General features: G+C 47.6%; 1 pseudogene; it reads left to right on the top strand.

Annotated features, from left to right (window-relative positions):
• The first annotated feature begins 9,707 nt into the window (after positions 1–9,707).
• On the top strand, positions 9,708–9,826 carry LOC141124979 (5S ribosomal RNA; annotated as a pseudogene).
• Positions 9,827–10,211: the final 385 nt, after the last annotated feature.

The following is a 10,211-nucleotide window of genomic DNA, read 5'->3' as shown; positions in this document are numbered from 1 at the left end:
GTTGCCACAACACTGTAAGTCCTCACAGGGCCCTGCTGTGAAATATAAGATCAAGAATTGTAATTATGTGCCCCTGTTGAACAGGGGCAGAAAAATTGGGCATTTGGTAGTGATGGTGCCACAACACTCTAATGCCCTGTACACACGGTCGGACATTGTTTAGACATTCCGACAACAAAATCCTAAGATTTTTTCCGACGGATGTTGGCTCAAACTTGTCTTGCATACACACGGTCACACAAAGTTGTCGGAAAATCCAATCATTCTGAATGCGGTGACGTAAAACATGTACGTTTGGACTATAAACGGGGCAGTAGCCAATAGCTTTCATCTCTTTATTTATTCTGAGCATGCGTGGCACTTTGGGAGTCGGATTTGTGTACACACGATCGGAAATTCTGACAACGGATTTTGTTGTCGGAAAATTTTATAGCCTGCTCTCAAACTTTGTGTGTCGGAAAATCAGATGGAAAATGTGTGATGGAGCCTACACACGGTCGGAATTTCCGACAACAAGGTCCTATCACACATTTTCCATCGGAAAATCTGACCGTGTGTATGGGGCATAAGTCCTCACAGTTACTCTTGGTGGGCGCTGGAATGGGCCCTGCTGTGAAATATTAGATCAAGAATTGTAATTACATGCACCTGTTGAACAGGGGCAGAAAAATTGGGCCTGTGGTGGTGGTGGTGGTGCTGGTGCCACAACACTGTAAATCCTCACAGTTACTCTTGGTGGGCACAGAAACAGGCCCTGCTGTGAAATATTAGATCAATAATTGTAATTACATGCCCCTGTTGAACAGGGACAGAAAAATTGGGCCTTGGGCACTGGTGCTGGTGCCACAACACTGCAACCCCTCACAGATACTCTAGTTGGAGCGCAGGAATGAGCACTGGCGCAAAGAATTGCATCAAAAATTGTAATTACACTCCCCTGTTAAACAGGGGCTGAAAAATTGGGCCTTAGGCACTGGTGCCACAACACTGCAACCCCTCACAGATACTCTAGATGGAGAGCAGGAACGAGCCCTGCTGCAAAGAATTACATCAAAAATTGTAATTACATGCCCCTGTTAAACAGGGGCTGAAAAATTGGGCCTTAGGCACTGGTGCCACAACACTGCAACCCCTCACAGATACTCTACTTGGAGCGCAGGAACGAGCCCTGTTGCAAAGAATTGCATTAAAAATTGAAATTACACGCCCCTGTTGAACAGGGGCCGAAAAATTGGTGCCTTAGCCACTGGTGGCGGAGCCCAGAAACAAAAATATTCTTACAAGCTATCAGCATGATCATTGAGGAGGAAGAGGATAGTCACTCAGCATAACAGGATAGTTACTCAGCATCAGCATAGGAAGTCTTGAAGCGATCTGACATTTCAAAAAAAATTTATTCGGTTACATCAGCATCAGGTGCTTGGTATCTGGTGGTGATCCAAGACTGATTCATTTTTATGAAGGTCAGTCGATCGACTGAGTCGGTGGACAGGCGCACCCTGTGATCGGTTACAAAGCCTCCAGCAGCACTGAATGTGCGTTCTGAAAGAATGCTGGATGCAGGACAGGCCAGTAGCTCAATTGCATACTGTGCAAGCTCTGGCCAGTGATCCATCCTCAAGACCCAGTAACCTAGAGGATTTTCGGTGGGAAAGGTGTCCAAGTCAAGTCTTGCCCCTAGGTATTCCTGCACCATGTAAAACAGACGCTGGCGATGGTTGCTGGAACCAATCATACCTTGGGGCTGCGGACTAAAAAATTGTCTGAACGCATTGGTCAGATGGCCACCTTCTCCACCACTCCTTCTTTGAGTGGCCGAAGCCTTGGCAACACTTTGTCCAGGAACAGGAGTTTGTAACCTCCCAGTCTCTAGGAACGCATTGCACAGACCTTTCTGCAAGGCCTCCCGAAGATGTTTCATCCTCATGCTCCCTCTGCGATGGCAAGATAAGGTCTGCAACCTTACTCTTGTAACGTGGATCAAGGAGGGTTGCCAGCCAGTATTGATCCCTCTCCTTGATACCACAAGTATGAGGATCCTTCAGCAGGCTTTGCAGGATCAGGGAGGCCATGCAGTGTAGGTTTGCTGAGGCATTCGGTCCGGAGTCCTCTGGGTCACTAAGGACGGCATGATCCTCAGCCACCTCTTCCCAGCCATGTACAAGTCCATGGGTTTCTTGGGACTGTAAATGATCCCTTAAAGACTGCTGCTGATGCTGAATGCCAGGCTCCACCTCCATGCTGACACAATCCTCCTCCTCCTCATCTTCTTCCTGTGTGATCGGCGGGCACGCAGGAACACTGTCTGGATAAAGAAGGCCTTGAGCGCTAAGGAAGTCCTCCTCTTCCTGCCTCTGTTCCACCTCAAGTGCCCTGTCCATTATTTCACGCAGTGTGTGCTCCAAGAGGTGGACAAGGGGGACAGTGTCACTGATGCATGCACTGTCACTGCTCACCATCCTCGTGGCCTCCTCAAATAGTGACAGGACAGTACATGCATCCCTGATCATGGCCCACTGGCGTGGGGAAAAAAACAAGCTCCCCTGCCCCTGTCCTGGTGCCATAGTCACACAGGTACTCATTGATGGCCCTCTGCTGCATGTGCAGCCGCTGCAGCATGGCCAACGTTGAGTTCCACCTGGTGGGCATGTCACAGATTAGGCGGTTCTTGGGCAGGTTAAATTTCTTTTGGAGGTCTGCCAGCACTGGCATTATATGACCGGCAGAAATGCACACAGACTTTCCTGGCCTGCTTCAGGACATCCATGCCCAAGAACTGCTGCACCACCAAGTTAAGGACGTGAGCCAAACAGGGCACATGGGTCAGTTGTCCCTGTCGGAGGGCGGAGAGGAGGTTGGTGCCATTGTCGCAAACCACCATTCCTGGCTTAAGTTGGCGTGGCGTCAACCACCTCTGAACCTGCCATTGCAGAGCTGACAGAATCTCTGCTGCAGTGTGGCTCCTGTCCCCCAAGCACACCAGCTCAAGCACCGCATGGCATCTTTTGGCCTGCGTACTTGCGTAGTACCTTGAACGTCTACGGAGCACCACTGATTCCGAGGACAAATCAGCACAGGAAGAGGCCATGGAGGAAGAAGAAGAGGAGGGGGTGGAGGAGAGAGGTGTGTCAGAATTACCAGTAGTGGCATTTTGGAGGCATGGTGGCGGAGCAACCTCCAACACTACTGCACCTTGTCCTACATCTTTCCCAGCTGCCCAATGCGCCGTGAAACTTGGGTAACGTCCTTGTCCATGCCTGCTGGACCATGAGTCAACGGTAATATGCACCTTACCGCTGACCGCCCTGTCCAGCGAGGCCAAGACATTGCCTTCCACATGCCAGTAGAGGGCTGGAATCGCCTTCCGTGAGAAAAAGTGGTGTTTGGGAACCTGCCATTGAGGAACCGCACATTCCACAAACTCACAGAAGGGGGCAGAGTCTACCAACTGAAAAGGTAGCAGTTGAAGTGCTAGCAATTTTGCCAAGCTAGCATTCAACCGCTGGGCATGTGGATGGCTGGGAGTGAACTTCTGCGGTGCAGCAGCTGGGGCAGGGAAACTTACCTGGTATAAGCTGACGTCGGTGTACCGATAGCAGATTTCCCACAAGTACTTGGCTGTGACACACCTAATTATACACCTTCATTCCTCTCAGTGCAGGTCTCAGAGAGGACTGAAGGTATAGTGGGGTTGGAGATCCAAGCTGATGAGGAGCAAGGAGAGGTCCTTTTTGTTCTTTGGTGTGGGTCTTTTAGGTACGCTTGCCAATGAACTGCATGGCAGGTCAACATATGTCTGGTCAAGCATGTGGTGCCCAAGCAGGAGATGTTTTGGCCATGCAAGATACGCTTGGGACATATGTTGCAAATATCAGCGGTGGGATCTGATGCACTCATCTCAAAAAAGGCCCACACCAAAGAACTTTTGTTATAATGTGCAGAGACAGCAGCACCCTGCACATGCGGAGCTCTGCGGTGTGATGCAGTCAGTGTGCTGCCCTTAGGCTGGCCCCTGGAGGGCATCCTGCCTCGTTGGTGATATGCCTCTTCTTCCTCCTCTCTCCATCAGGCACCCACGTGGAGTCAGTGACCTCATCATCCCCTCCCTCCTCATCACTGGAGCAAACCTGGCAGAATGCTGCAGCAGGGGAAACATGACTGCCAGATTGTTGTCCTTCTTGGGCACCCACTCTGTCTGGGCTCACGTTACTGCCTTCCTCTAGCGGAGCACCATCATCAGAGCCTTCAAAACGCTGGGCATCCTCCTGGAGCATGTACCCAACACTGTGGTCAAACAGTTTGGGGGACTCCTCAGGAGGACATGGTGGGGCTAGGGAAGGAGTCACTGATGCAATTGAGCCGAGGGAAGAGGCCGCATTGGCAGCTGCTTTGCCAGACAAAGTACCCTGAGCCTGGGTGAGAGAGGATGAGGAGGATGAGGACGGCTCGGTCATCCACTCGACCAAGTCTTCTGCATGTTGCGGCTCAACACGGCCAGCTGCCGAAAAAAAGGACAAGCGTCTCCCACGGCCATGTGCTGATGAGGATGCACCGTGTCCATGACCAGCACTGTTGCCTCTAGACACAGAGCCTGCTTGCCCTCTTTTATTGGCTTGTGACTGTCTGCCTCTCCTTGTTGGCCTTCCAGACATACTATTGGCCTGCAGTGAGATGTAGCTGCACAAAACAGGAATGTATATACATATACCGATTATACTGCAGCTAGCAGAATCAACTGCCTGCCTGTAGTATTATTAGTATGAAAACACCTGCACTTGTCTTCAGGTAGCTATAGTGTAGGTGCAACTGTGCACGGTGCACGGTATAGTAACTGGAAACACGTCAAGAGCCCACACAAGCACCTGGCTTCAGGTAGTTATACTGTAGGTGCAACAGTGCAGGGTACACAGTACAGTAACTGGAAATACGTCAAGAGCCCACACAAGCACCGGGCTTCGTGTAGCTATACTGTAGGTGTAAATGTGCAGGCTACACAGTACAGTAAGTGGAAATACATCAAGAGCCCACACAAGCACCTGGCTTCATGTAGCTATACTGTAGGTGCAATTGTGCAGGGTACACAGTACAGTAGCTGGAAATATGTTAAGAGCCCACAAAAGCACCTGGCTTCATGTAGCTATACTGTAGGTGCAACTGTGCTGGGTACACAGTACAGTAACTAGAAATACATCAAGAGCTCACACAACCACCTGGCTTCAGGTAGTTATACCGTAGGTGCAACTATGCAGGGTACACAGTACACTAACTGGAAATACGTCAAGAGCCCACACAAGCACCTGGCTTCAGGTAGTTATACTGTAGGTGCAACTGTGCAGGGTACACAGTACAGTAACTGGAAATACGTGAAGATCCCACACAAGCACCTGGCTTCAGGTAGTTATACTGTAGGTGCAACTGTGCAGGGTACACAGTACAGTAACTGGAAATACGTCAAGAGCCCACACAAGCACCTGGCTTCAGGTAGCTATACTGTAGGTGCAACTGTGCAGGGTACATGGTACAGTAACTGGAAATAGGTCAAGAGCCTACACAAGCACCTGGCTTCATGTAGCTATACTGTAGGTGCAATTGTGCAGGGTACACAGTACAGTAACTGGAAATACGTTAAGAGCCCACAAAAGCACCTGGCTTCATGTAGCTATACTGTAGGTGCAACTGTGCTGGGTACACAGTACAGTAACTAGAAATACATCAAGAGCTCACACAAGCAGGTAGTTATACCGTAGGTGCAACTATGCAGGGTACACAGTACACTAACTGGAAATACGTCAAGAGCCCACACAAGCACCTGGCTTCGGGTAGTTATACTGTAGGTGCAACTGTGCAGGGTACACAGTACAGTAACTGGAAATACGTCAAGAGCCTACACAAGCACCTTACTTCAGGTGGTTATTCTGTAGGTTCAACTGTGCACGGTACACAGTACAGTAACTGGAAATACGTCAAGAGCCTACACAAGCACCTGGCTTCAGGTAGTTATACTGTAGGTGTAACTGTGCAGGGTACACAGTACAGTAACTGGAAATACATCAAGATCCCACACAAGCACCTGGCTTCAGGTAGTTATACTGTAGGTGCAACTGTGCAGGGTACACAGTACAGTAACTGGAAATACGTCAAGAGCCCACACAAGCACCTGGCTTCAGGTAGCTATACTGTAGGTGCAACTGTGCAGGGTACATGGTACAGTAACTGGAAATAGGTCAAGAGCCTACACAAGCACCTGGGCTCAGGTAGTTATACTGTAGGTGCAACTGTGCAGGGTACACGGTACAGTAACTGGAAATACGTCAAGAGCCTACACAAGCACCTGGCTTCAGGTAGTTATACTGTAGGTGCAACAGTGCAGGGTACACAGTACAGTAACTGGAAATATGTTAAGAGCCCACACAAGCACCTGGCTTCAGGTAGTTATACTGTATGTGCAACTGTGCAGGGTACACGGTACAGTAACTGGAAATAGGTCAAGAGCCTACACAAGCACCTGGCTTCAGGTAGTTATACTGTAGGTGCAACTGTGCAGGGTACACGGTACAGTAACTGGAAATACGTCAAGAGCCTACACAAGCACCTGGCTTCAGGTAATTATACTGTAGGTGCAACAGTGCAGGGTACACAGTACAGTAACTGGAAATACGTTAAGAGCCTACACAAGCACCTGGCTTGAGGTAGTTATACTGTAGGTGCAACTGTGCAGGCTAGACGGTACAGTAACTGGAAATATGTCAAGAGCCTACACAAGCACCTGGCTTCAGGTAGTTATACTGTCGGTGCAACTGTGTTGGGTACACAGTACAATAACTGGAAATACGTCAAGAGCCTACACAAGCACCTGGCTTCAGGTAGTTATACTGTAGGTACAACTGTGCTGGGTACACAGTACAGTAACTGGAAATACGTCAATAGCCTACACAAGCACCTGGCTTCAGGTAATTATACTGTAGGTGCAACTGTGCAGGGTACACAGTACAGTAACTGGAAATATGTCAAGAGCCCACACAAGCTCCTGGCTTCAGGTAATTATACTGTAGGTGCAACTGTGCAGGGTACACAGTACAGTAATGCCCTGTACACACGGTCGGATTTTCCGACGGAAAATGTGCGATCGGAGCTTGTTGTCGGAAATTCCAACCGTGTGTGGGCTCCATTGGACTTTTTCCATCGGATTTTCCGACACACAAAGTTTGAGAGCAGGCTATAAAATTTTCCGACAACAAAATCTGATCGCGTCAATTCCGACCGTGTGTGGACAATTCCGATGCACAAAGTGCCACGCATGCTCAGAATAAATTCCGAGACAGAACTGCTCGGTCTGGTAAAATTAGCGTTCGGAATGGATATAGCACTTTTGTCACGCTGCAATGTTTTAAATTGTTTAAATTCCGAGACGGAACTGCTCGGTCTGGTAAAATTAGCGTTCGGAATGGATATAGCACTTTTGTCACGCTGCAATGTTTTAAATTTTTTTAATGCCTTCTTTATATGTCTTCTTTATAATGCTCGAAGAATGAAGTAGTTTTGCTGCTCATATTCACACAGACTTCTCACAAACTTCTTTCTTTATTATTTATCGTGATTTCATCACTATATTTTGATTGGTCACATCTGACTAAAAAATTTACATTTTTTTTTTTTTTTTTGGTTTGTATTTTTTTCAAGCCTGATCTTGTGGTTTTTTTGGGGTTTTTTAGCTCCAGAATAGTTTTGGGTGTGTTTTGTGTGTCAAGTTACCACAACACCATTATTATCTTGTTTTATTTAATCTCAAGGAGGTTGTTTGGTGTTGGTGTGTTAATTTCACATTGTATTTTTGAAATGTACCTGCCTCCTCACAAACAAACTATCCTTTTTGAAGGAAAACACACATAGGCGAGTATAATTGAAACAAAAATTCCTTTATTAAGGGGTCCTAACCAAACAAAGAGGGAAGGCAATGCTGGAGAAACAGCAAAAATTGGTGAAGCCTTCGGCCCCCAGGGCACACATCAATTATTTCCAGGCAAAATTGGTGGCCTGAGGAGTCCTTATCTAAGGGAGTTCAATCCAAGAACAGCAGCAGATGACATATATGTCCCCAGGCTGTGGTCATACAAGAGCCTGCATCTTTTCCCAGACCAGACTAAACCCAGGTCATCACTCTCTGGTCTTCCTTCCACACTTCCTTCCACGCTGTGTCTGTGGTGGTGGAGTTGTGGCAGGGGGAGGAGGAGGATGGTCCAACTCACACAGGTGGGTACTGGGTGTGATTTCGCCCCTCACCCCCTTAGTTAAGATTTTATAAAGAATGTCCTCACACATGAGGCGTTGGCCCTCCTGCATGTCCTTCAGTTTTGTGGCAGCCATGCAGGCAAAGGCCTCTTCATGAGTGGGGAAGGCTCTGAGGGACGCAGAAGCCTCCTGAATCAGCCTGAGTGCTGAATCCTGCACGTTACTCTCCTTCCTAGGTCTTTTGTTTGGAAGGCGGAGGGGAGGGACCTGCAATTCTGTCAGGCTCCTACTGGGCCTGGCCTTCTCCTGGATGCCACTAACCCCTGCCTCCTCCTGGCTGCCACATTCCACAGCCTCCTCCTGTGTGCCACATTCCACAGCCTCCTCCTGGCTGAGTTCTTCCTGTGTATGAAAAAGGGACATAGTTTTAGTTTTTTCTTCATCAATCACACACAATTTTCACCTCCTGACTGTTGCAAATTGAATGTTAAGAAATATAAAAGACTATCATTCTGAGCCCAGCATTTTTCATTCTTGTCCCAATTATTTTTGCCCACTACTGTCTATTGATATGTAAGACACTTTATTAAATCAGCAATTAGTGATCAATAATAACATCTAGTAAACATCATTTATGTTTTAAATAATGATATTTGAAGCGCTTCACAATGTGCATAAAAATGAATATATATGAATAAATATAAATACTCAAATAAACCCAGCGGTGAGTAAAAATTCCTAAAAAATCCAGCAATCAAAATAGTGTAAAATTATAAAAAATTAGTGACACCAAATGTGTCACCCCATTTCACTTTTCGTATATCCCTCTGGTGACAACTGGGAGGGAATAGCATTTGTTTTTGGTATACATTCTCCATCTGGAAGAGTGTGTAGGACACCTTAGGATGGATTCTGCCATAAGGGAGGGGGATGACTTTATGAACTTCCCCCATATGCTTCAATTATAGCCTCTTTGGGGTATCCCCATAGGTACTTTTTGAGTAGCCTCCCTCCTCTTAGCTTTATAACTATATTACATTATTTTTATAATAATTTTTACTTTATTATAATTATTTTTTTTATTAACGTTAGCCTTGTTTCTGCTCCCTATGTCTCTGATTAGTTGCTAATTTTATGTTAGCCTGCTTGCCATTGTGGGTGAATGTTGTTATTACCCACGCTGACAGGCCAGAGGAATGAAGGAGGCGCTCTTGGGAGCGATTTCATCTCGTTGCCAAGGAGACCGGAGTTTGCATCTCGATCTGTCCAGGGGGTGACGTGGAAGGGAGGGGCGGAGCGCGCATTGCGTCTGCGCTCCTTGTTGCCGTTCACTTAGTCTGTGAGCGACGTGTATGAAAGGGGCGGTTTGTTTGTTGTGCTCCCGCCCCCCATCCCCGTCTCCATATGAACGCCCCTTTAGAGGGTGGGCTTCTTCCCAGGATGCAGCAGCGTTAGCTGCCATTGAACGAGATGGATTTGCCTATAGCCACATCACCCTGAAAGCGCCCGATCTTGTCTGATCTCGGAAGCTAAGCAGGGTGGGGCCTGGTTAGTACCTGGATGGAAGACCGCCTGGAAGTACCAGGTGCCGTAGGCTTAAAATTTTCTTTCTTTTTTTTTTTTTGACCCAGAAATGGGGGCGGGCTGTCTTTCAGGACACAGCAGTGTTCACTGCTATTGGAAGATAAGGATTTGACCTGGAAGTGCTTTAGCTCATAACATGGGAGGAATGGTGGCTGCCTATCAGTAAGTTATCAGTGTATTCAGCTTGCTTGTGCCCTATTAGATTTGTAGCCACTCCTGATTCTCTACTACTTAGTAGTTAAGTCCATTCACCTGTGTATTATTGGAGAGTCGGCGGGGTTTCCAGTATCATCATGAATTGTATGTGGAACCAGGATTAGATATAAGAGCTGACACACGGGCCCCCAATCAGATTTGCTGAGGAAGTCCACACGGACGATATGCGTGTGAGGGCCTCT

This window comes from Aquarana catesbeiana, linkage group LG01, assembly GCF_042186555.1.
Source record: "Aquarana catesbeiana isolate 2022-GZ linkage group LG01, ASM4218655v1, whole genome shotgun sequence".
Classification (NCBI taxonomy): Eukaryota; Metazoa; Chordata; class Amphibia; order Anura; family Ranidae; genus Aquarana; species Aquarana catesbeiana.
This window is presented reverse-complemented; position numbering and strand designations above follow the sequence as displayed.